Source organism: Etheostoma cragini, chromosome 4 (assembly GCF_013103735.1).
Source record: "Etheostoma cragini isolate CJK2018 chromosome 4, CSU_Ecrag_1.0, whole genome shotgun sequence".
In the NCBI taxonomy this organism is placed as follows: Eukaryota; Metazoa; Chordata; class Actinopteri; order Perciformes; family Percidae; genus Etheostoma; species Etheostoma cragini.
The window spans coordinates 4905202-4928691 of record NC_048410.1 but is presented as its reverse complement, the minus strand read 5'-3'; the positions used below and the strand labels follow the sequence as shown (position 1 = coordinate 4928691).

At 41.3% G+C, this 23490-nt stretch overlaps 1 protein-coding gene and 1 long non-coding RNA gene across 2 annotated transcripts in view; both read right to left on the bottom strand.

Moving 5' to 3' along the window:
- Positions 1-19422: 19422 nt before the first annotated feature.
- Positions 19423-21571, bottom strand: LOC117943493. The gene is made up of 2 exons (XR_004656360.1): positions 21483-21571; positions 19423-19640 (listed from the first exon to the last, which is right to left on the bottom strand). It is a non-coding gene; the product is annotated as an uncharacterized LOC117943493 (long non-coding RNA).
- Positions 21572-22585: 1014 nt separating this feature from the next.
- Positions 22586-23490, bottom strand: part of rybpb (RING1 and YY1 binding protein b) — a 20001-nt gene continuing 19096 nt past the window's right edge. The window contains exon 5 of the mRNA XM_034869653.1: positions 22586-23490. This exon is cut by the window's right edge and continues 2035 nt beyond it. The gene's annotated coding sequence lies outside the window, so the exon portion shown is untranslated.

Here is a 23490-nt window from a genome sequence, read left to right as displayed (position 1 = left end):
CTGAGGCGAATGTAGGACCCAAATGCAGTTCAAAGAGATTTATTACAGACAGGAAAACACTTACCTTATCCACACGGCAAGGAAATATACGACAGAGAAAACAGCATACAGTACACAATAATCCAACAAGACACCAAGGAAAAACAGAGAGTAAATACACAGGGTAACGAGGTTGGCAACATAGGTAAAACCCCTCTGGCGGCCGGATAGGATGGCAAAGGTGAAGCACTTCTGTAGGCCGGGCAGGCTGGTGAAGCCTGAGTCCCTCTGGAGACCTGGTAGCCCGGCGAATGCTGAGTCCCTTGGGAGGCTGGGCAGGCAAAGGGGCAGCTAGGCTGGAGCCAGGCGACAGATCCGACAGAGACGGGTCAGCTTGGCCAGGGTCACGAGGAGCAGGAGTTGGCCGGACAACCGACCAAACACGGGGGGCAGGAGTCTCTGTGGGGCCGAACAACGGCAACGTCTCAGGGGTGCCCAACAACGGCACAGTCTCTTGGATGGCGGGCACCGGCAAAGACTCACAGTACCGAGGGTACTGCTTTACTCCACAGCACCAGGGGCTCCAGCCCGCTGCACAACACTAAGGACCCTGGTCTGCTGCACACTCACACATGGTAACGAGGTAAACCAGGAACAGGTGACACAAGGAAAAGGTACAGGTGAAACACATCAGGAGGAGGCAGAACAATATAGGCGGGAAAAAAACACAAGACAGGACATAAAACAAGACAACACTAAGGAGAAAACAGCCTACTACAAAACAAAACATGAAACACTAAACAGTCACTAAACCAGAGCATGTTTGTCTCCCATCCCAGAATGCTGTGTGGACTAGTCAGACCCTCCTCCGCTCTGCAGTGCTGTGGAGGAAGGTCCGATAATGTGAGACTAGCCCCACAGATAAGCAAATGTGTGTGTGCCGTGAAACGGTGAATTGAGTATGAAGATGTTTAAGCCCCATTGTTATGAGCATGATGTGTGCATGTATGTTTTAGCATATTATTGTAAACACCACTGCTGGAGGCCATTTGTGCTGTGTGGTCAATTATAATTCCCCCTGTTGTGGGTATATTGTTTACTACGACTGACAATATTTTCCACTGCTGTGCTACACAATGTGTTGTTGATAATGTCATTCTTGTTGAGTTTCAGCACAGCAGGACATGTGTTTGTGTGCAAGGTCCTGTGGTTTTGATGTGTTCCGTGACTCTTTATTTTCGCTTTCCGACCTGCTGAATCAGAAGCCTCTCTAATTTACAATTTAAGTACTGCATGTCTCCCCATCTGAGTCAGTGAATTATTATTTGTTAAGCCACGCTAGCAGCTCCTATGAGCCTCAGCTGTACTTTGTGTTAGTGGTAATTAGCATAGGATAGCATGTTAACACGCTAAACGTAGATGGCCAACATGGTTTACATCATACCTGCTAAACATTCACATGTAGGAATGGTCCCTGTAAGCATGCTGACAGCAGCAGTTAGCTCACTATTTAGCACCACTGTGCCTACTTTAAGTACAGCCCTGATTTTCCCCTCTATTCTTTGCCATTATTTTATGTTTACTAGGATTTTATTGCAATTTGAATACAGTTTAAACTACTTTGCTGAGTGATCAAACTATTCTGCTATGTAATGTCCTTGTTGGTGCTGAATGCTCATTGCTAGGGTGTTTTTGCAAGCACTCTGCAGAAGTTACCTGTGTGACCGACGCTGACAGATGTTATTTTTCTCCAGTTTTTCTGTTGATGAAAAGCTGTTTTTTTTATTAAGTTATGCCTCTCTTGCAAACAACACGTTCTTGGATGTCTAGGATTTTGATAATGTGCCCGTTTGCTCCTACCAGACACAGTGTGTGCCGGATAAAATGCTTTATAAAGTAGCTGTAGATTGAATTATTTTTGTGCGCAAAGAGCAGCAACACAAACATTTAATAGAATGTATAGTTTCCATTATTACTTTATTATCTTGCTCAAGAGCTACAGATGAAAACCTGGCGGGATAATTCTGACATATTTCTAGACAGATTTGTGGACCTTTTTGGTTATAATAGTATGCATATGACACAAGACTACATTCAATTTAAAGAGTCTAAAAAAGCATGGGGATTTAAGATTCTTAGTGTTGTAGCAAAGCTCAGAGAACAAGATTTCTCAAGGACTGCCTCTCTCACCTTGGAAAGCAGTCAATCAAGTGGGCCTCTCTCCCCTCTCTCTCCATCTCTATAATTACCTCAACCACACCTTTAGGTGGGCAGTGAGTCATTCAAAATAGTGCTTTGGTTTTCCAGGATCCTGTTAACCTTCATCTTGCCTGCCTTCAAGGTATCTTCAGGGAGGCGTTGGTGTGAGCACGGCTAATTGAGCGGAGGATGTACTGTCAGAGAGCACTGATGGCAAACTGCCATGTATCACATCCACAAGTGACCTCTGTCCACCCTAGGGGCTGAGGAAAGTGTCGCTGCTGTCAAAGACAGTTAATGGGAGGTGCTACTATAAAAACATGACACATCAGACCTTCCTGCCCTTCCTGTGACAGACCTTTAATTGGCGTTCATGTTCTTATGAACGTTAACTACAATCTTTTCCTAACGTCAACCAAGTGTTTTCGCAACCCAGTCTCACGGCAGTTTGTGAATTGGTCACGTTATATAATCTATGGAATTATTGACAATGACATGTTTTTCTTGTTGTTTTTTCATTCCCTAAGCCCGCCTATGGCCCCCCATAGGCAGACTGGCAACAGCTGTAAATCAAGCCCTGGGTATCCTGCTCTGCCTTTAACCCTTATAACGTAATTGGGTCAAAATTGACCCATTTCACATTTTTTGAAGAAGAAAAATGGAAGATGCATTTTTCTTTCTAGTTATTGTTATCAAATTATTATTATTATTATTTTGTATTTAAATTCAAATTTGTAGATGCTAAGTCAATGGCATTGGTTTCCAAAATTGTAACCCCTGCATCAAGAATAGGCCGTGTGTCGCAAGTTTTGTTTGTACATTTATTATTTATTATTGCAGTTTACTTTACAACATTTTACCTCATTTAAAAAAGTACATTACACTTTTATTATATGGTTTCAACTGTATGATAGTAAGTTAGATGTCCCGGACCAGAATGTCAAATGTGCAAGGAAAAGACAAATACAGCAGTGATGCCAAATGATCTTAGATTTCACAATTAGAATTTTAATTTCTTTTATTAATTGTTTATTTCAAGTTCAATAATTATCTTCAAATCAGCACAGCAACATAAAACAGCTGACCTCTTTTCTTCTGTGAAGAGGCCTTTATTGTTTAATACAACATTAATATTAGTTTTTGTAAGTCAAATGTGATATTTAATATTGGTATGGGTGCATGAAAGAAGAAAAATCAACCAAATAATAGTCTAATATAGTCAAATAGTCAAATAATAGCCACAATGTTCGACTTCTGGGATTGCTTTGTTGCAGAGTTTTTTTCTTTGAGTTGTCTGTTGTACGGCTAAAACAACTTTTAAATGTACACACGTTCCCCCAAAACAAGTTTTCTCCCGAGGCTATTGTGCAGCAGCACCGGGGCCATGTCCGACTCTCAGCTCCACCCATGAGAATTCTGGGTGGACAAGCCAGAACCTCCTTTGCGGCACTGTGGAGGAAGGTCTGGCAAAGCGAGACTAACCAAATAACGACAGGAACATGTACCTGAGGTTGTGTTTGAATGCTTTCACTCTGTCACAGTGGGGTTCATGAGATGAGAGGAAAAAGCTCCTTTGTTGCTGCCACACATACCTGGATCACATCCTCCCAGCCCGAGGCATTATGGGAGGAACTGAAGGGCTTTTTAAACATTTATCACAAAGTGACACTCAAGCAGTTACTTTCTCTGTTAAATTCCACTAGGCATAACCCTCCAAAATTGATCCTCAAGCAACCTCCTCTACACTAGCCTTTACTAGACAGTGTAGTTCCCTGCCTGGCAACAACGCTGCCAGCCAGGATTAAATGTTTGATTTGCTGCCATGCTAAAAATTCAAGCTCTCACAGAAAGGCAAGGCACTTTGAATAAAAGCAACCACCTAATGGCCGTGTCCATTGTTATATCCACACCGAAGAGAGGAACAACAGTCTGTGTTTTGCATATTTACTTCCTAAAAATGTCATGTCTCCTTCTTAATTGACTTGGTTTTCACAGCTTGCGTCGCAGCTCCAGCTGAGGCGTTCAACCACTTACGACTGACAGCGATTGCCATCACCTCATATGTGGAATTTGCATGTGTACATCTTGCCAGTTGCACAAGTTCTCATGCATGAGCTGTGGCTGCTGCTTATATAGTTTCCATGCATGTATGTATGTATGCATGTATGTATGTATGTATGTATGTATGTGTGTGTGTGTGTACATTTCTAATGCTGGTGGTGGCTGATTCCACCTCAGAGGCAGTTCACCCAGTCAGACGGGCAGAAAGCAAGGACAAACACAGGGTGAGAGAGAAGTAGGGAGAATTGCGAAGAGAAAGAAAAAGACAAATCTGACTCCAGGCAACAGATGCCCAATTAACATTTCCCCGTAATTAGGATGATGTGGAAGGGAAGAGCTGTTGTCCATCTCATCTGAATATTCATGTGACATTTTTATGACTTTTCAATTTCTTGCTGCACACAACGATGATGCTATGTTCACCATTTACACAACCGTACTGCTCAAGTTCCTTAAAGCTAAGGTGGATCTTCTTAGCAAAAACAAAACAAAAGGGACCACCAGTGTTGAGTTGCTACAAAGGACTTGTCTTTGCACTGTCGTGGGAATATACTCTATATACAGTTGCATGCTGCATACATTTTTGACTCGTTTAGAATTCCTCCTTCTGCAAATTAATACATGCAAATGTACTGTATGTGCCAGAGTTTAAACATTTGCAATAATGTGGTTACATGCGATTATGCTCCAGAACAGCGACTGCAATCTTTCGCACACACAGTGGAAAATAATAAAGAACAAAAGGAGTCAACCACAAGCTCCAAATAGCTGTCAGCTGAATATCAGTCTGTAAAAAGGAGGAGATACAATCTTAGGGGTTTTTGAGAGCTGCGTGCGCTAAAGTTAGATCCACTATTTCATGTTAGAGGACAAATTACAGTATTTAATCTGTTGCAAGACCTAATGTATTTTAAGGGCATACATTTAAAATTCAATACATATAAGTTATGAATAACTAAGCCTTAAAACATAGTTATTCCTTATTGTAGGCAATAGCGTGTTAAGAGTGCAGTTCTTACTGTGAATTTTCAAATACGTATGTAATGCAAAGAGTTGGAGTTAAAAATCAAGTCACTGCTATTTTTATAGCCCAACATAGCAAAATGACAATGTGCAAAATTAGGATGACAAAATCATACTTAAAGCATGTAACAGGCTAAAGAGCAGATATAATGTTTACATTGTTCATCATCTTTGTTTAGCATTCTAATAATTGCTAATCAGCACCGAGGGTGATAGAAATGGCATGAGTTTTACACATAGTGTACACACATAAAAACATTTGAGCTGATGGTGGTGCTGGAGGAAAATCTATAGGGGATTATACTATTAATATCCAAGCAGCGCAGAGCTACAATGGATGACAAATTAAAGGGGAAGCCTGAATTGATTGAAGACTGAAGAAACATAACGATGCAGGGAACGAGGGGTCACTCAGGAGCAATTATGGAACCCACTGCAGTTCTAGGCAAGATCCGCCTTAAGAACCAGTATCGGTATTGCCACCAATACTGCCTAAAACGCTGGTATCGGGAAGTACTGGAGACGCACCGATCCAATACCACGTAATAAAGTCCTAAAGAAAATCTACGTTAAAGTAGTTTATTTATGTTCTTTTCCTGTTATGACTGCATGTCAAACTGGATGATATAAGAAAGTTCTGCTGCACTCATTGTTTGTTTGTTCATGTTTCACAAAGAGTTTAACCTGAGTCAGACCGTATGACAAAGATAGAAATCATATCACATGCATGCAGGGATAGTAGTATTCAGTTGTTAAAACATTATAGATTATATGACCCACTGGTATCAGATCAGTACTCGGTATCGGACAATACGCCAGTTCAGGTATCAGAATCGGTATCGGAAAGCATAAAATGGTACCAGACCATCTATAGTTGGAAACATTGGGGCTGAGAAATCTCTGCAGAATTACATCTTGAAATTCTATCTTGTTTAGAAAATTACATACTATGCAACATCACTGCAAGCCTATTCAGACCTTTTTGGACTTTTTCTATGAGGCCAGCTGCAGTTCTGATATGTCCAGCAACAGGAGACAGGCAGAAGGTAAAATGGCACTTCCTCTACCGGTTGAGAAAAAGGAGAGTATGACAGAGCCTCCTGCAGACAGAAGCCCGCAGTGTCTGATGCTCTACTCTCAGCTGAAGACAACACCCCGTCCTGAACAGTAGAGTGTCTGTCAGGCTGGTGCTGAACTGGAAAGATGACTTCTAATAACATGCTCTGTCACACCGAGATAGACTAGAGGACTCAGTTTTACAACCAGTGGCACTCTAACAGTGTTTTTATCTTTTCTAGAGTTGCTTAATTATTCACAGCCTGTTAGATATTAAGGTTTGATGATGAGGCATGATTTTATTAAGCCTAAAAAATGGCGCTGGAAATACTGCGCCATCTGACAGCAGCTCCGGTTTGTGCCAGAGTGCTGTTGACAGACTAATAAGTGGCGCATAATGATAGTTAACACGCCAATTAGACATCTGCTGAGTTTCCGAGGCTGTCTTGAGAATAATGTGTTTACAGTTAAGAGGAAAGCTCAAATGAGCAAAGAGGCCACAAACCTTCAACAGGACGACGGACTCGGGTGCGATGAGTCGGCCGGACGCCTGTGATTGTTGTGTAAGTGGAGGCCCGGGGAGCTTGTCATATCTGATTAAGTGGAGGGAGATGCAGCGGCCAAATGAGCTGGATGGAGCGGCAAGCACCAGGAGCGACACATTACCACTGGGTGTCACCACTGATCGCATCATATCATCACTCCCCTCCACCCTTGACAACTCAATCAATGGCCTAATTGACTGGGATCGGGGCTGCTGTCACAACAGGTTCCAGTGCTAAGGGAATAGCCAGGCTGCAGCATTGATTTATTCTAATTTAAAAAAAGGGTTCATAGCTCAGAAACAAGGCTGGAATTCAAGGAGAAATCTTCTTTTTGCTTCTAGTCTAACCACAAGATGGCAGAGTTGGACTATAAAAAAGAATGAAAAGGCTGCTCTTTCTTTTTCTGCTGTGTTTTTTTTATCTGCCTTTGTTTTATCTCACATCATAACATTTTTACTAGTCCTCATCAATCTGTAGAGGGTGGTGATTACTTTAAAGCCTGTGGACTTAAATCAATAGTCCTATGTATCGACATCATGCCTGAAGAAAAGCAACAGAGAATGGTTTTTCTTCTCTCGTTGTGGAGAAGCATCTCTTGCCTTAGTGTCTGGTTCAGATTCACAGAGATTAGATTACTGCTTGTCTGCCAAAGCACCAGCTATTACCCTTTAGTTCTTATGGAATCTAAATGCTAAAATACTCCATAAGGAATCATGGGTTTGAAAGGTACTGTATGTTATTAGAGCAAAGGGTCCTGAAAGCTTTGTATCTCCACTTTATCTGCGATGAAAAATAAAGTAATGGATTTAGTGGACTCAAATTTAAGCCAACATGTTCCTCAAAGTGCTAAACAAATTAAATTTGAACATCTACATGGCAACTTGGCAACTCCATCTGCTCAGGAAGACTGCACGATATGATCAAAAGCTCCAGATAAGCCAATTTCCATCTCTAATTTTGACAATTTTCACACTTAAAGAGTAGCTTAAATTCCGTTTTTGCAAGGAATAATACAATTGTCTAACCCCTTTGGCTAAAAAACCCTTTCAAAACGCTTTATAAAGTCCAAATTGCTGCAAAATCCAGAACAACATGGATCCTGGTTAGTCATTATCTGGGAGATACAAGATATTTTCACCTGATACCAGTGATATGGTTCAAGAAAATTACTGGCTGACAAAACGAGAGAGATGGGAATACTGTAATTTTTAATATAAATGACCCTCTAAGATTACATACACAGTCCACAGTACTAGGGACTGGCCAAGTGCAAACACACACGCATGCAGGCACGCAAGCATGCACGCAAGCACACACAGATAACAGTTTGTTCAGTTAAACTCCCTGATTTTTTCAAAGGTGGACGGAGTGCGAGACAGTTGTCTTACTTTGTAGAAACATGTTCATCAATCAATAGGACATTTATTTCTAAAGGTTTACACTTTAGTTAATCATACTGTTTATTGGGGCTTGCTCGTTGCTAATAGTGCATGGAGAATCTGGCTCTGGGTGCACACTAAGCCCAAGTGAATGGTTTTCCAGCTCTCCTGTTGTGCGGGCCTGTATTTCAAGTTGGCGGTGATCAGATAGCAGTATTTAAATGACTGAGCCTTTCCTTCGTCTGTGTGCATCCCCCTTGGAAGCTTGATGGGCAGAAATCTGCCAACAAAGTCACGTTCAAGAAAAAGCTCCCCATCTGTCAGGTATTCTAGCTGGGTATGCATATGTTTATCTCCCTAACAATAGCCACAACACAGACACAAAGGCACATGCAGGCACACGCACACGCACAAACACACACACACTCACAACTGAACGTACAAAAACAAATCTGTTTCTCTTCACTAGTAATTCAGTACATTTTTGAATGATGTTAAGACAGTTTTCATTTAAGTAAATGTTGTAAGACACAACATGGTCCTACATAAAGAAAGAGAAAATGTACTAAGGAAAATTGACAGTGCTTCTTTATCTGTAGACCAACAACAATGGACAAGTTTGCTTTCCAGGGTTGCCTGGATCCTCCAGGATTCAAGAGTCACACCAAGCCTTCTAGGAAAAGCAGCAGCATATATGCCAAAGTGCTCAAATGGAAACCAATATTCAAGCATAAGTCAGTGTGAGGATCAGTAAGTCTAACTCTGAGGTCTGAGGTCAAGAAACTGTAATCCATCCTATCCAGGTAAGAGGGGAGCAGTGGGCCTAAGAAAGATGCATTAGACTCTTATTAACATGGTAAAGGGATTAATAGTATGGTTTAGAGCTGTGACTTCACTAGTGCAGGCATTTTTTCAAACCATACTAAAAAAAAAGACATTAAGAAAATCTGTCGATTTACCTTTGACCTACTCCTGAATGTTCACAAGCTCCGGGTACTGACTGTCAGAAAGAATGAGTGCCAGGAGGCTAATAGCTGGCCTCATACTCAGTGGCAGCGTTAGCTAGAGATACACAAAGACCTCGGTGTCCAGCTCCTCCACACTAAAGCCCCTGACACACCAACCAGATGGCCGACCCTCGGCAGAAAAGGCAGTTGAACTGATCATTCTCCCCGAGTTGGTCAAAAAAGTCCCTCGGAACACACAGAAGCAACGAGACATAGTCTCCATAACAGCAGGCGCCGCTAATCTGTTTTGTCGGCCAAAAATAAAAAGTGATTCAGCAGCTGATTCCTGACGGCTTGTTCAGAATACAATCTCGCATTTTACTATACTTTACTCACTGAAAAGTGTTTCTGAAAGCATTGTAAGCGAGAAACAGTCCATGCAGTTGCTGAATCTGTCTTCATTTCAAATCAACAAAGGTTAGTTTAAAAGATTTTTGTCAAGATTTGAGAGACTCTGGTCATGCTCATCCCGCTCCTCGTTTACAATCAGACTGGTCATTTGAGTCAAACTGCCGGCAGGGCCGCCTTCCAACTGAGCATCTCAGGTCGGCCAAAATGAAGGCCGACGGCCCTTCTGGACGGAAAGGAACACACCGAACAGACTGGAGTCACCGACGTCGCCAGACTGTCCAACGGCCGATTATCGGGTTGGTGTGTCACGGCCCTAAGAGGCAGAATGCTTCCCCTACCTGGTTAGGATAGCCATTTTAAGGCGTTCCAGGCAAAACCTGCTAGGAGGAGGAGGAGACCCCAAAGCAGACTCAGGAAATACTGAAGGGACTACATCTCCTATGAGCAAGTTGCCCTTTTAACCTAGTACTCAATAAAATAATGCATCCATGGATGATTTAATTTCATTTATCCTGTTTATTTATCCCCAGTGGCAAAAATTCCAATTTACACTCTGTTTTGTCAGAAATCATTACACCCAGGAGGTGAACGGGCATCTCTCCAGCTACCAATCCACACTCTGTCCTGTGTTCCGTACTGGGACCCTCCGGTTCCCAACCCAACTCCCTGCGGACTGAGCTACTGCCACCCCCCTGTGGGTTAATCTGTGCTATCTGTGAGTGTTCAACAGAGTGACTGCTTGGGGAAAGAAACTGTCAATGTATGATACAGTAATTACATGACTAGAATACTATATTTACTATACTAAAATGGGGATGGAAAATTGCATTATTGTATAATATTGTGCCTGAGGCTGAGTAGTTAAGGGTTCAGCATGTGTTGTGCCATTGCCTGTTTAAATCCAATGTTTATACACCACAAGTTGTTACGTGCGGGAACTATTTCTTAAGCGGGACAAGTGACCTCCTTGAGGCTGTGCTGGTAGCCTGGCACCCTCACAGGAAGTTCTGCGCTTCTATTTGTATACAGATTATACAAGTGTGATGCAATGTGTGACTGAGTCAGCTTTCGACAACACACATATCATTTTAAGATATCTTATCATTGCCATTACCCCCAGCTTCCAGTCTGAGTGCTCCAGCTTCATACTTAACAGAGACACAAGACTGGTATAGATCTTCTGATCTATCTCATTTCTAAGCAAGAAAGTAAAAAGAAAGTAAAGAGACATCTCACTAGACAGACGATAAGCCTCTATTAAATATTACAGAAATGCATTCATCAAACTAGAGCAACTGTAAGTGTAAATCAATATAAAGAATTATAAACTCTAGACTCAATTGACTGACCAACATAGGCGTATGTTAATGGTTTGTGCTTTAAGGTCTATCTGCTGTAGCCGGCTGCCTCCCTGTTTCCACGGCAGCACAAAGTGGCAGATGTGCATAACAGCACAACAGCCTACTTTCACATTCATAGAAATCCTAGCCATTAATTCCCAGGAATGGAGGTGAGTTCCAATGCTGATGAAATATATGAGAGGACCAGAAGAAATTTCAAAATATTTTAAGTCAACAGACAGCCCCACCACTCCATTCTGTCTAGGCTGGTTTGGTGAGGTGCAGCGAGGTGATAGAGAGTGCGTCCCCTGCATCTCAATCAGACTATGAAAACATCAGTCTGACTGAGGCTGAGAGGGAAGAGAGAGGGAGGCCGTTTGGCTGCCTGGTGATGTCAAAGAAAAAAATACTGCAATCCATGACTGCTGCAAACAAAGCTGAGCAAAGGTATTTCCATACTGCAGATATATTTGTCTGGCTCCTAAATTTCCTCACGGTACGTTGGAAAATGTGTGTCATACAAGTGTTGTTGGAGCTTGATGAGCGAGAACATAAATGATTCACTGGCTCGCTGACTCCAAAGGGCCCACGACACTCTGTGGGCGCTGCAGGAGAGATGCTCAATATGCAGTGCCGGTCGCGCCAGTTGGCAGCAGGGCGCCGTCAGTTGGCACAGCTCACAGCCCTTGTAGGTACTGACATCTTCAACAGGATTGTAAAATCCCATATGCCCCAATTCTTCCAGCCCCCACTCCTGACCAACCATCCTCACCGGAGCCTGAAATAAGACTGGGGCTCATACAGCCTGCGCTCTGTCTCCTCTCAACATCTCATTACGCTCCCCGCTGCAGAGAATAGGGCTTTTCACTGGAAGCCTCGGGAAACAATCAGGCAGCAGCTAAGGCACCTTTCGATCAACCAAGTGCAATAAAAAAAAAAACAGTCACTTGTGAATTAAATGTCACAGCAGAAGCCACTTTGTTTTACTTTTGCTCAGATTTCAATTACCCCCTCCTCTTCTTCTTTTTCATCTTCATTATCTTGCGCTGTTGGGAGCGCTGCAGCAGCGCAGGCAGCAGCGCAGGCATGTGTTCATCGATGCCATCGTGAAGATCAGACGCCTTCAAATCACTGTCTAGATTCTGTACACAGATACACATCAGGGTGTTATGAGTAACTTCACAGGCAGTGACAGGTGAAATCCCTGTAAACCCCAGATTATGTTATCTGTGAGGTGTTAATGTTGCACACTCCTCCTGTGTTTTATTATCTCCTCGTGTGTCAGTCTGTGAATGCTGCTTTTTCAAACACTGTCTCAGCAGTTGGTGCATAACATGTACAACATATATATTATTCACTCTGTCAAAATAAAGCAGTCACTGAATATTTGTCAGCAAGATCAAGCTGCACCCCTGATCGTGACTGCAAACACTAGCGTAATATCGTAGTGACACTTTAAGATAGATTTGCAGATTTTGGGGTGTTGTTAGCATTTAATTTGGCAGCCGTAAAAGCTGCAGCAGCAGCAACAGAGGAGCAGTTGCAAATGTACGCTGGCAGTTGGAAAAAAAGGGAAAAGTAAGTCAGTATCTTTTCTTAAATATATACCTTGAACACTCAACTGCAAAGCTGTCAAATTGTGTTCTTTAGCACTAAGTAATGTTGTTGAAGTGTGTGATTTCAGAGGAACAGTTTGACCTCGGAGTGAATTACTTCTTCTCATCTGTGATATTTAAAATCCAAGGGAAAAAATGATCGCAAGCCCAGGGTTGTCCAAGCGAAGGAGTTCACGTTAGCCTACCTCCAGCTCCCTGGATCGCTCATTAGGAGCTTGGCTGAGCACTCAAGGTTTTATTTGGATGGCTCCCAAATGGAAACACACATTTGGAGCCGTGCCAAGCCGTCAGCCTCGTGCATGATTTGCAGGGTGAATGATTGCTGGCTCCTCGGATGGAGCGATCCAAGGGCCTGTCAGTGAAACAAACCTTGTGTCCAAATGAGTAAAGCACTACGCACTCAGTGCAGCTTGTTTCTACTCAAACACTCATTCAGATTTGACACACAACAACAGCTAAACATGAGGGTTCTCACATATTTTGTTAAATGTCCATCTTGCTTTCAACATTCTATAGGCAGGTTTCCTGTTACAACAGAGTAGGTATGAGCAGCAGAAGGGTTTTACAAAACCCTCCCACAATAACACGATAGCTTATAATAATAATAATAATAATAAGTATATCAAAATAAAGGGACTTCCTAGACACAAGTAAAATTACTGTTTAGAGGTAAATGTGTCATCTGGGCATTGCCAAACCTTTTCTTATGCCCAATACTTAAATATACATCTGTTTGTGCTTTTATTTTGCCAGAAAATGTACAATCTTGATATCCACATCAGCGAGGGTCTAGTCTGGTCTAACGATCCACTTCTGGGATTACTCCATTGCCGCCGGAAAATGTGCCGGATGGCCCTCTTTTTTTATGCCAGATGTCTGTTACTAGAGGTGCTCAAGATTTGATTCAAAATTGATTTTTGATTCAAAAACGATTTACAGTATATGAATGTATTTACTTTTCCCATGTGATAGTATTTATATATGCGATATGTGAATCGATTTTTTTGCACACCCCTATCCGGTACCTTCCACTTTCTTTGTGTTGGAATTTTAAACTCTTTTAAAATATCAAGAAATGCCAATAAACCAGAACCCATTTTTCTACCATCCCGGAATGCTGTGTGGACTAGCCAGACCCTCCTCCACAGCCCTGTGAAGGAAGGTCTAGCTAGGGTCTGACCTGGACGTTGCACACTGACACAGTGGTGACAAAAGCAAGGCATAGGCTGTTTCAACTCAGATGCCTGCCTGGAAATTTCAGGTAACCCTAAAAAAGGATAAAGGAATTTCTACTCCTGCATCATTAAGAGCATTCTCCCAGGGAACATCACTCACTGGTAAGGAAACGGCAGCGTACAGGACCACAAGGCCCTGCAGAGAGAGGTCCAATCAGCTGAACTTAACAGGGGGTGCCCTACCCTGCCTAAAGGATATTCCCACCAGGCGTCACCAGAAAAGGACTAGGAGAATCATTAAAGACGTCAACCACCAGGGTAACAGCTTTTTCTCCCTGTCGGGAAGACAGTACTGAGTACACCAGGCCAGCACTGAGAGGCTAAGAAGGAAGACCTCCTCTCCAGTCATACAAATTAAAGAAACTAAGATTACATTACTGGAATTGAACTTTTTATGTAGATAAATTACTGAGAATGCAATTTTGATCAAAAAGACATCAGTCCGCACCTTAATCAACTGACACAAGTCCCACACTGAAACCTTACATACACATCAAACTCATTAAAAAAGCATTAATTTCGTGTTTCCGGACCTTCCTCCACAGCGCTGCAGAGGAGGGTCTAGCAGTCCACACAGCATTCTGGGATGAAAGAAAAACATGCTCTGGTTTATTGTCATTTCTTTAAACCAATCACAATCATCTGACAGAGGGCTGACAGAGCAACGGCGCCTCTATAAAAAAGCCTTGGGAAGGAAGATGTTTTGTCGGAACGTTTGTAGTTTTAAAGTTTGTTTTAGTCGTGCAACAAAAGATTTCAGATTTGACCGATAGCTAGCTAGCTGTCTGGATCTGGACACCAGCCGCACCTGAACAATCCCGGAAATGAAACGTCGTCCATAGAGACTACCAAAGCATTGATAAAGGACGCCAATAAAAGTTTTCAATACTCCTCAAGCAACCATGACAGTATCCACTGTCTTAAATCAGACGGTTCCTCTGTGCTAAACCTTCCACCACCTTTTTAAAGTCCAGGGCTCGGACCAGATCGCAACATGCTAATTTGGTAAGAGTCAATGAACCTTTTGGCAGAAGGAAAAACGGCGTCAACACCAACTATTATCTGCTTTGAATAACAAGTCTACTTATATTCCGTTCCTTTATCCTGGCTCCACATAATTCCCCCCCCCCCCCCTTCCCTGACTTCACTGGGCTGTGCAACCGCAGTTATTAGGAGCACAGATTAAATGGAAGGCGCATCCCACGCAGTTTGGTCCTATTAATAATTAAGCAAGGAGAATATTATACAGTTCACATACTGAAAACAGGGAGTTCAGTGAGTAGGTCAAGAATGATTACACACTGCAGGCTGACAGGCAGCGAGAAACCATTTGTTCAGCGGTAATTAGCCTAAATGATGAAGTAATGCTTCCCCATTAAGGGAGAGAAGACAGAGCATTCAGGAGGAGACTTACTGCAGATTAGCCACAACAACACAGACAGCAGCACAGATCAAAGATTCATTCATTTTACATTATAGTTTGATTGGGTTTGTTAACCGATCTAATTAAGAAACTACACTTAAAACCAAATCCAACCTGTGGCAGACATGTCATTCTAAACGGAGTCAGAAAAGAGCGAGAGCAGGCCCTGAGGGCGAGCTGGGACTGGTATCAGAGGCTGAGTTTCTGACCTCCACGTGAAGCTGCTTTACAAGCCTCTCAAGGCTCTCAGGTTCATCAATAATTTAATGCACCACCAGTCGTGTTAACACTGTCCTTAAGTGTGCTCATTATGTAGCTCTAAAGTGCACACACACACACAGACAAACACAAACACACATTCAACATGTATGACATTTGTTAGAATTGGGCCATGATGCTTGTCAAATTAAAAGATAATTTAGCAAGTCAGGTAAGCTTCAGTTTGTCGTGAAACTATTGTAAGTATACAACTGTGAAAATTACAAAGACTACACACCCAAAAGTCGCACAACTGGCGTTAACACTTTCTCTCAAACTGAAGCTACGATACGGGTGTGTTTCGTACCGGGATGTACTCACACGTGACACGAGCAACAGGTCTTGTTAGTTCTTGTGTAAAAAACACCAAGAGTTGTTGAATAAAACAAATCACATCTGTGCCTGGAACATGGCTAAGTTACCTGGCAAGCTAGCACGTTAGGCTAGTTCACAGAGCGGCTTCACATTAAAATAACTTACAAACCTAAATCACACTGTGACTTTCTTGACTTGAGAAATGCTATTTTAAATTCAAATGAATTTGGAACAAAGAAAAAAATCCTGCACTCTGCCTTACCCGCTGGACCTTCATCAAGAGTCAAGAGCCTTGATGAAGGTCCAGAAGGACCGAAACGTTCATTTTCTTTAATAAACGTCGATGTTACAGCAAGTGTGGAATGTATCCTTTGTTCTAAGTGTGTGTTATTTTCCAACGCACCTGCACTAAGATTTGCAGGATGTGTGATAGTTTCTTCAAAACACTGAAATTATCTTTCAAATTTTTCTCTCGCCGTTGACTACCATACATATTTTGTCCTCCAAATAAGATCCCATTGGGGACCCTGGAAGAGGAAGGTCTCTCTAAGTGGCCCATTCACAATGAAGCGCATTTAAAGTTAAATATTCCAAGATGACATTGGATTATCTAAAACTGTCTTTTTTTCCTGTATAGTTCCTGGCACGAACTGGAAAAAGAAAATTTGCAACAGCTGTAAACGAAAAAATAAAAAGTCCTCCCACAGACGAAGAAAAGAGGTAAAGTTCTTTAACAGAGATTTAGTGTTCCACTTTATGAGCACTGAGACTGCTGCTCAATAAACCCTTTATCATTGGACTTTTATTGGGGGATTTGAGCTGAGCAGACAGATGGGGGTCAGCGTTGAAATTCCGGCTGACTTCACTGCAGAAACCTACATTGATCGTGTCTGTGTGACGACGCTCATGTGGTGAGTAATCGTGGCGCTTCCCCGCAGATTTGTGAGCTTCCACAGCTCGCGCCTGAGCTCCAGTGGGTTGTGGTGTGAAATGGAGTTGGATTAAGACATCTTCATCGGCTTTGTCATAATCATGTCAATGGGAATACGGCACAGAGCTCTTTCAGTCAGATGTCTGGCAAGAAAATACACAACTCTGAAATGAGCCATCATTATCGCTATAGCCACAACTACACAGCACTGTTGGCAAAGTGAAATTCAGTCCCTCGGAGTGGAGGTCGATGCCATATTGATTGATAGGCACTAAATAAGTGGTTTACTCCATTGTTTACAGCTGTGAAAGGTTAAATCAGGACTGACTGCTGAGGTTTATGTTTCACAGTATGCTTTAAAAAGTCTTGCAATTGATTTTTTAGCACAGTGTGTACAGTTTGAGCTGATGAATATCAAATAATCTTTTGATACAACTTTGTCACTATTGTGATACTTGAAAAATCATGATACATACAATTTTGGGGATTTTTTTTCTCATCCCTAGTATTTATCATATTGAAGGGACTACAACTGGGATTCATCTTTGTGACACCGACCTGTTAGATCACTGCGGGTCCATGTTGACTTCCAGGATGCGGCCTTGGATAGTTGGTTTTTGGTGATTGTGTAGTGTGTAGAAGTTTTGAACCAAAAAATAGGTCCAATTGTGTGGAAAAACCCGGGATGGGACCACGATGTAGAGTACAAAGCTGAGTTGAAAGCAACAAGCTGCGATCTTCTGCAAACGTCATTGAAAATGAAGCAATGCTCCCTCGTCAGTGGTGAAGTACTAATACCCCACTGTAAACCTTCCGAGTTATTAGTAAAAGTCTTGCATTGAAATTGTTTCTTAAGTAAAAGTATGTTAGTATCATCAGGAAAATGTACTTGAAGTATTAAAAGCAAAAGCACTCAATGCAGAAAAGTCCGGAAACAATCAAAATTGAATTGAATTGAAAACAGTTCTGTCAATCAAATAAACATGTTAATCTCAGCTGTACTTGTAAGCTTGTATATTTTTGAGTAGTCTAATTTATAATAAAGTGTCATATTTTATAAACTAAATGTGTTTTGGGTGCAGACATTTTAAAATGAATGTACTACAATATTTCACAATATTTCTCTCTGAAATGTAGTGGGGTAGAAGTACAATGTGGCATGAAAAGAAAAGCCTCAAGTGAAGTACAAGTACCTCAAATTTGTACTTAAGTACAGTGCTTTTACCACTGCTTCCCTGCCATTTTTTGTGAAGAAACTCTTCCGCCACTTTATCAGTCACTCCCCAAACTAATAAGAGATAAGCAGCAGGAGATTGTCACAAAGCCACAAGTGGAGAAGTGACAGGCCGGGTATTTCTGGAAGCTTCTTTTTTTGCGTTTGTGTTTGTGTTCTGGACGCCACACTTCAGCCTCCACACCTGTCGTTCTTGCCTCGTCATCCCTGCCTGTGCCCATCGCCTGCTCTGTCGCCTGAGAGGAGTTTATTGCTGTCTTTCCCGGTATTTTTTTTTAATAAACTGTTCAAAATCTTCAAACTGTCTGTTTTGTCTGGCGTTTTGGGTTTAATCCGCTAAAAAACTGACAGATGTTAAAGTTAACTTGTATGCAGAAACAACCAAGCCTACCATAGTTGTGGAGTACAGGCTGGTGGAGTGTCTGAGGTTTGGATGGGCCAACCTGTCTTGGCCCAACTCTAAACCTAGCTATAACCTGCCTCAAACACAAACACATGGCCTGTTGTGTTGGACTACAATACCAAATAACATAAGCTAGGTTATCATAATCGTACAATATCCTCTCATTCTTAACTGCAACATATTATCCCACAAAAGCATGTATTCACTAAAAACAAATCATACCTACATTTACTTTCTAACTAGCAGGAAGACGTTTGTGCACAGACAGAGTAATTGACTCAGAAATCAGCTGATGCGACCTAATCCTTTCTCCTTAAAGTGGCTAGATGTAACTTTCAGTTTGTGTCGATTCTAGCGGCCGCTTTGGACAAAAGTAATTTTTACCATTCATCTTTTCCATACAACGCTGTACTGCCCACTGTATAATACTGTTAGCGTTATGGGAAGGGATGGCAAAAGTACTGACTTCCTGTACTCAAGTAGAAAAATGTAAATGTACAGTACAGTCTCCCTTTAACCTTAAGAGCCTTGAATTCTTTGGAAACTTTTAGAAAACACCTAAAGACATATTTTTAGACAAGCATTCAATTCTTCCATATAGTTTGTATTTTATGTGTGGTTTTTTTTTTAAATTGTAAAGCACTTAGTGACCCCTCATCTGTGAAAGTTGCTACATAAATAACATCATGCTTCTGGAAATCTCGGTCCAATTCTTGGTTTAATCTGTGTGATTTGGGGTTTTACACATTTGTGCTTCTTTTACTTCATTTGAGTTAGATTTTCCCCTGTAAAGCACAAATGTAGACTTGCAAAACATGTTTTGACTTCTTTTTCTACCAGATCAGCCTGATACTGTACAGATGGAGGAGTGTAGCGAATAACAACTGGATTTAATGACTCACTTGAATTTACCTCTTGATGACTACGGCTCAATTGTGAAAAACAAACTTCAGGGATCTGAAGTTAGTTATGATCTACTATTTAAACCGCCTATCTTCCTCAGTGCTCAGGCCAGGCTGTAAACATCACACAGTCTGTGGTTTGTAAGGAAATATGGTTCACTTCACCTTCTGCTTCACACATTGGCAGTATTTTGCATCTTGATTTCTTCTTTGCATAAAAGTTGTGCTTATCTGCAGATGTTCAACTCTTCCCCAACATATGGATGTGGTCATGGTACGGGGGTTTGGCCTGGCAGAAGGCTCGACTCTATCGGAAGACATCCATCTGGTTGGACCTTGACCCGTACGCAAACGATCCCAGAGTTTCTTTTGTCTGATGCTCTCTTTGAATCGAGACGGAGAAAAAAAGGAAGTTAGGTTCAGTTTTGGTGAAGGCAACCAAAACTGACACCTACATTTCATCCTCCTCCTCATTCTGACATAGTATTCCAAAGAATGCACCAATGGTTTACTTATATCTTGCCTGCTCTGTTTGGATATACTTTCACAATATCTGAGGACAGACTTTGAGCATGATTATGAACAAACACCATAACCTTCAAAGCAAATGCCATTTTTTTACCCATCACATCAAACAGCAATTTTATTTTACGGCTTGAAAGCCACCTTGTATGTTAGGTTTTGGTCCTTGCCACTTGGGAAGTGACCTGAAAGCAATTTTTTTGTTATGATATACTTTATTTAATGCCTCAATGGGAAGATTATCTGTGCTCTGTCCTGGAGCAGGTACAGTCTAAGGATCAGGGTTCAAGAATACCTTAAATCAAAGAGCCAGAGGTGGAAAGACTACCAATATATCCTGCATGGGCTGAGGAACTGCTACTGATATATTACTCAATTTACTGTCATTGTAAAAGTTGAGTATGAGCAACAAGTAGCTCCTTTAGCCCTGGATTTATATAAGGTGGTAAATAGTTTACACAGAAACTGGTGAGAAAGAAAGAATCCCCCTTTTATAAGGTAAGACAGGACCAGGAAGTTCCGCCTCCCAATGTTGTTAATCTCCTGAATGAAGAAGCTGTGCTCTCTGATGGCAAAAGCAGGAATTTCAAATATGCTGATGTTACTTCTTTTACCTTTTCTTCTTCTTCTTGTCAATGGTACTTACTAGACCTGCTCTCAACCCATGATGCACTAAATGCAAGAGCTAACTTTGTGTAGGCTGGGTTAGCATTATTCATTTCTACAATCCTTTCAACAATAATTTATACTTTTTATTGATCCCCAGTGGGGAAACACTTTTTGTTAGAACACACTGCACAGGCCTGAAATAATACTCACTTCCCATACTCAAGTAGAGATACAGATTTGTGTTAAAAATTACTCCTGAAAAGTAGAGGTACTGATTTAATTTATTTACTCAAGTAAAAGCAACAAAGTACAGGCTTGGAAATGTAATTAAGTATAAAAGTAAAAGTGGCCTTGCGAATGACAATGGGCCACATATGTTTCTAGAGTACACGCTGAGAAACTACCTTGGACATGGAAAAAAGGCCCTTTATATGCCATTGCCTGAATTGTAAATGGATGTCTGCCAATAGACATAAAACATCACATGATGATATGATTATTGTGACAGAGACAGGGACTCCAGGTTAATACAATTCTGACTGAGTAGCAACATATGAATTCAATTGTGATTCTGTGAGAATTCAGATCCAGTTTCTCTTTTTTAATCTTTCCCCTTAACATTTAAACAAATCTAAATTTACAGTGTGCATGTGTGTGTGTATGCTCAAATATGGCTTCTGACAAGAAAAAAAGGATAAAGTATGAATTACTAAACAGACCTTAATTATGAAGTTCCCCATACTACGCAGAACATCTCAAACATTTAAGGCCAAGGATGATGGGGAATGTCTTGCTGCTTGTCTGCCGGATCTCTGGGATCTCCGTTTTCTTCCTTTTCCATCATGTCGCCGTCCGTACTACTATGATCTAACATTACCACCATCAAGCTGCAGTGATTTGCAGTGAACGACCTTCAGTCTCCAGGTGAGCTGTTCAAAATCTGCAAGGCTTTCTGCGTCACTAGCCAAAACGGTGGCTAACCATAGCATGCTAGCGCTAGCATGCTAGCTCATTCTCAATGGCAAAACGCTGCTACACACTACTAGTAGAACTACACACTCTAGTTCACAATAATTTACAAAAGAACTACTTACATGTCCCTGTTCTGCAGGTATTCCACGCAAAGTTGAAAGAGAACCTTGTGTACATGAAGTCTCCCAGCTAACCCCGCCTTCTGCTGACCAAAGTAGGAGAAAGAGTTATCTAGCTATGTGCACTTACCTAGCTACTGCGCATGTGCAACTCCCAACAAAGATAGTATAGAAGTAAGTTGTCTCACTCTGCAGTGTTAAACAGAGACCTAAACACACAAAAATATAGTGTTTTTTGAAAATGAAACCATGTTAACCTAGTCTAGTACAACCACAAAATACAATTATGAACATGAAAATGAGCATAACATGGGCATCCCACGGATGTCATTTGTTAGATATTGTCAGAGGATGTACACATTGCCATATTACATCATACTCTACTTTCTATGAGAGTATCCACTTTTTTGTTTGCAAATCTTTAAAAATGTTCAGTGTTGACAGAGGAATGCAGCCATAAAGCATATAGATGGCGCATTAGTGGGCTGCTAACCAGCCTCTGGAGGATTACATGATTGAAAGCTGTTGTCAATATAAGGGCTCCCTCATGTCATCTGTCACTGTACTGTGGATGCTTCCTCTACTATGAACACACACTCCTCAGGACATCTCAATCAATAGTCCGCCATCTCAGATCCATACACACTTCCTGTTATTCGACAGCGTAGAACGCAACTGGAGATGTGACTCTTGCATGTGTCTGTAAATACATGTGTTTATGTTGATGAAGAGCATTAATAAAAGGACACAAAGCAGCCAGAACATAAGATAACTTTAACAATTTTATTTGTGAAAAACTACAAGCAAAATTCATAAATAGACGTTTCTATTTGAAGCGGAGGAAAATGATCAGGTTAGCCTATAAGCGCAAAGTCGTGCACATGCCAGAAACATGTATTATTTTAACATTATAAGCTAGACAAGAAGCTGTGATCTGCTGAAAATGCTGCGTACATTTCCACACCGGGAACATAATGTGACCATTTCACAAGGGGAAACAATGACACATCAGCTATAAGTTAAAGTAAAAATAAAATAACAAATAAAAAAATGGATTAAACAGAAAATGGATTATTGTACTGTCCCTAACAGTTTTTTTTATTTACTTTTTTCTTTTTTAAACCGAGCAATAACCTCAAAAGCATTGTACAAGACATTGTTATAGGAAGAAATGAGTTTGTATAATACACTTAATTGGAAAGTCACGATTAAGGTTATACAGTCAGTAAACAAGCCTTCTATATTTGGGTCTCTGACAAACAAAGCAAAAAAATGTAACCATCTTTACACAGTAAATTAAGGTTACTGGTTGCACACAAGAACAGAACTGCTTGCGCGGAAAGGAAACAGGAAACAAAGGACTTCAGCTCCAATGCCATCATTCATAGTGTTTGCTTTTGCACCTTTTTAAAATTCTATATACAAGCAATAATTCATATACTCAGCAAATGGCCATTTGTCAATAATTTAACAATGAATCCTTTGTGTTGGGAGTACTCAGTCAAGTGAACGTGGTTGCAGATAAGGCAGGTAAAACGATGGCTTTTTAGGCCCATTTCTAATAGTTTGCATTACAAAGCAGGGGTATTTTCTCAGTAAAAATTAGACAAACAATATTCCCCTCTGATCCAACAGTCCCATTTTTAGTTCTATTCACATTGCTATTCCTCCCTTTGAACACCGATTCCATATTTGTATGCAATAAAGTACATAATTACATATTAACCACAGCTTAACAGCAGAACAACCTCATTAACAGATATCCCTTGGACTTCAAACATTGCTTACGACACATGATTATCTTCCCTTCGTGTGACTCTGCAGAGCTTTAAGTCAACACGGATCAAATCCTGCCCCTCAGATCCTAGTAGGATATATTGAGTTTTTGGGACTTGTTAACCTCACCTAACCTTGTTTTAGTTGCTCTGGAAGCAGCTCAGTTGGTGAGTTGGGGTCTTTGTTAGAGGAGCTACATGTAGGTAGTCCAGCAGAGTGAAGAGCCTGGGGGGGG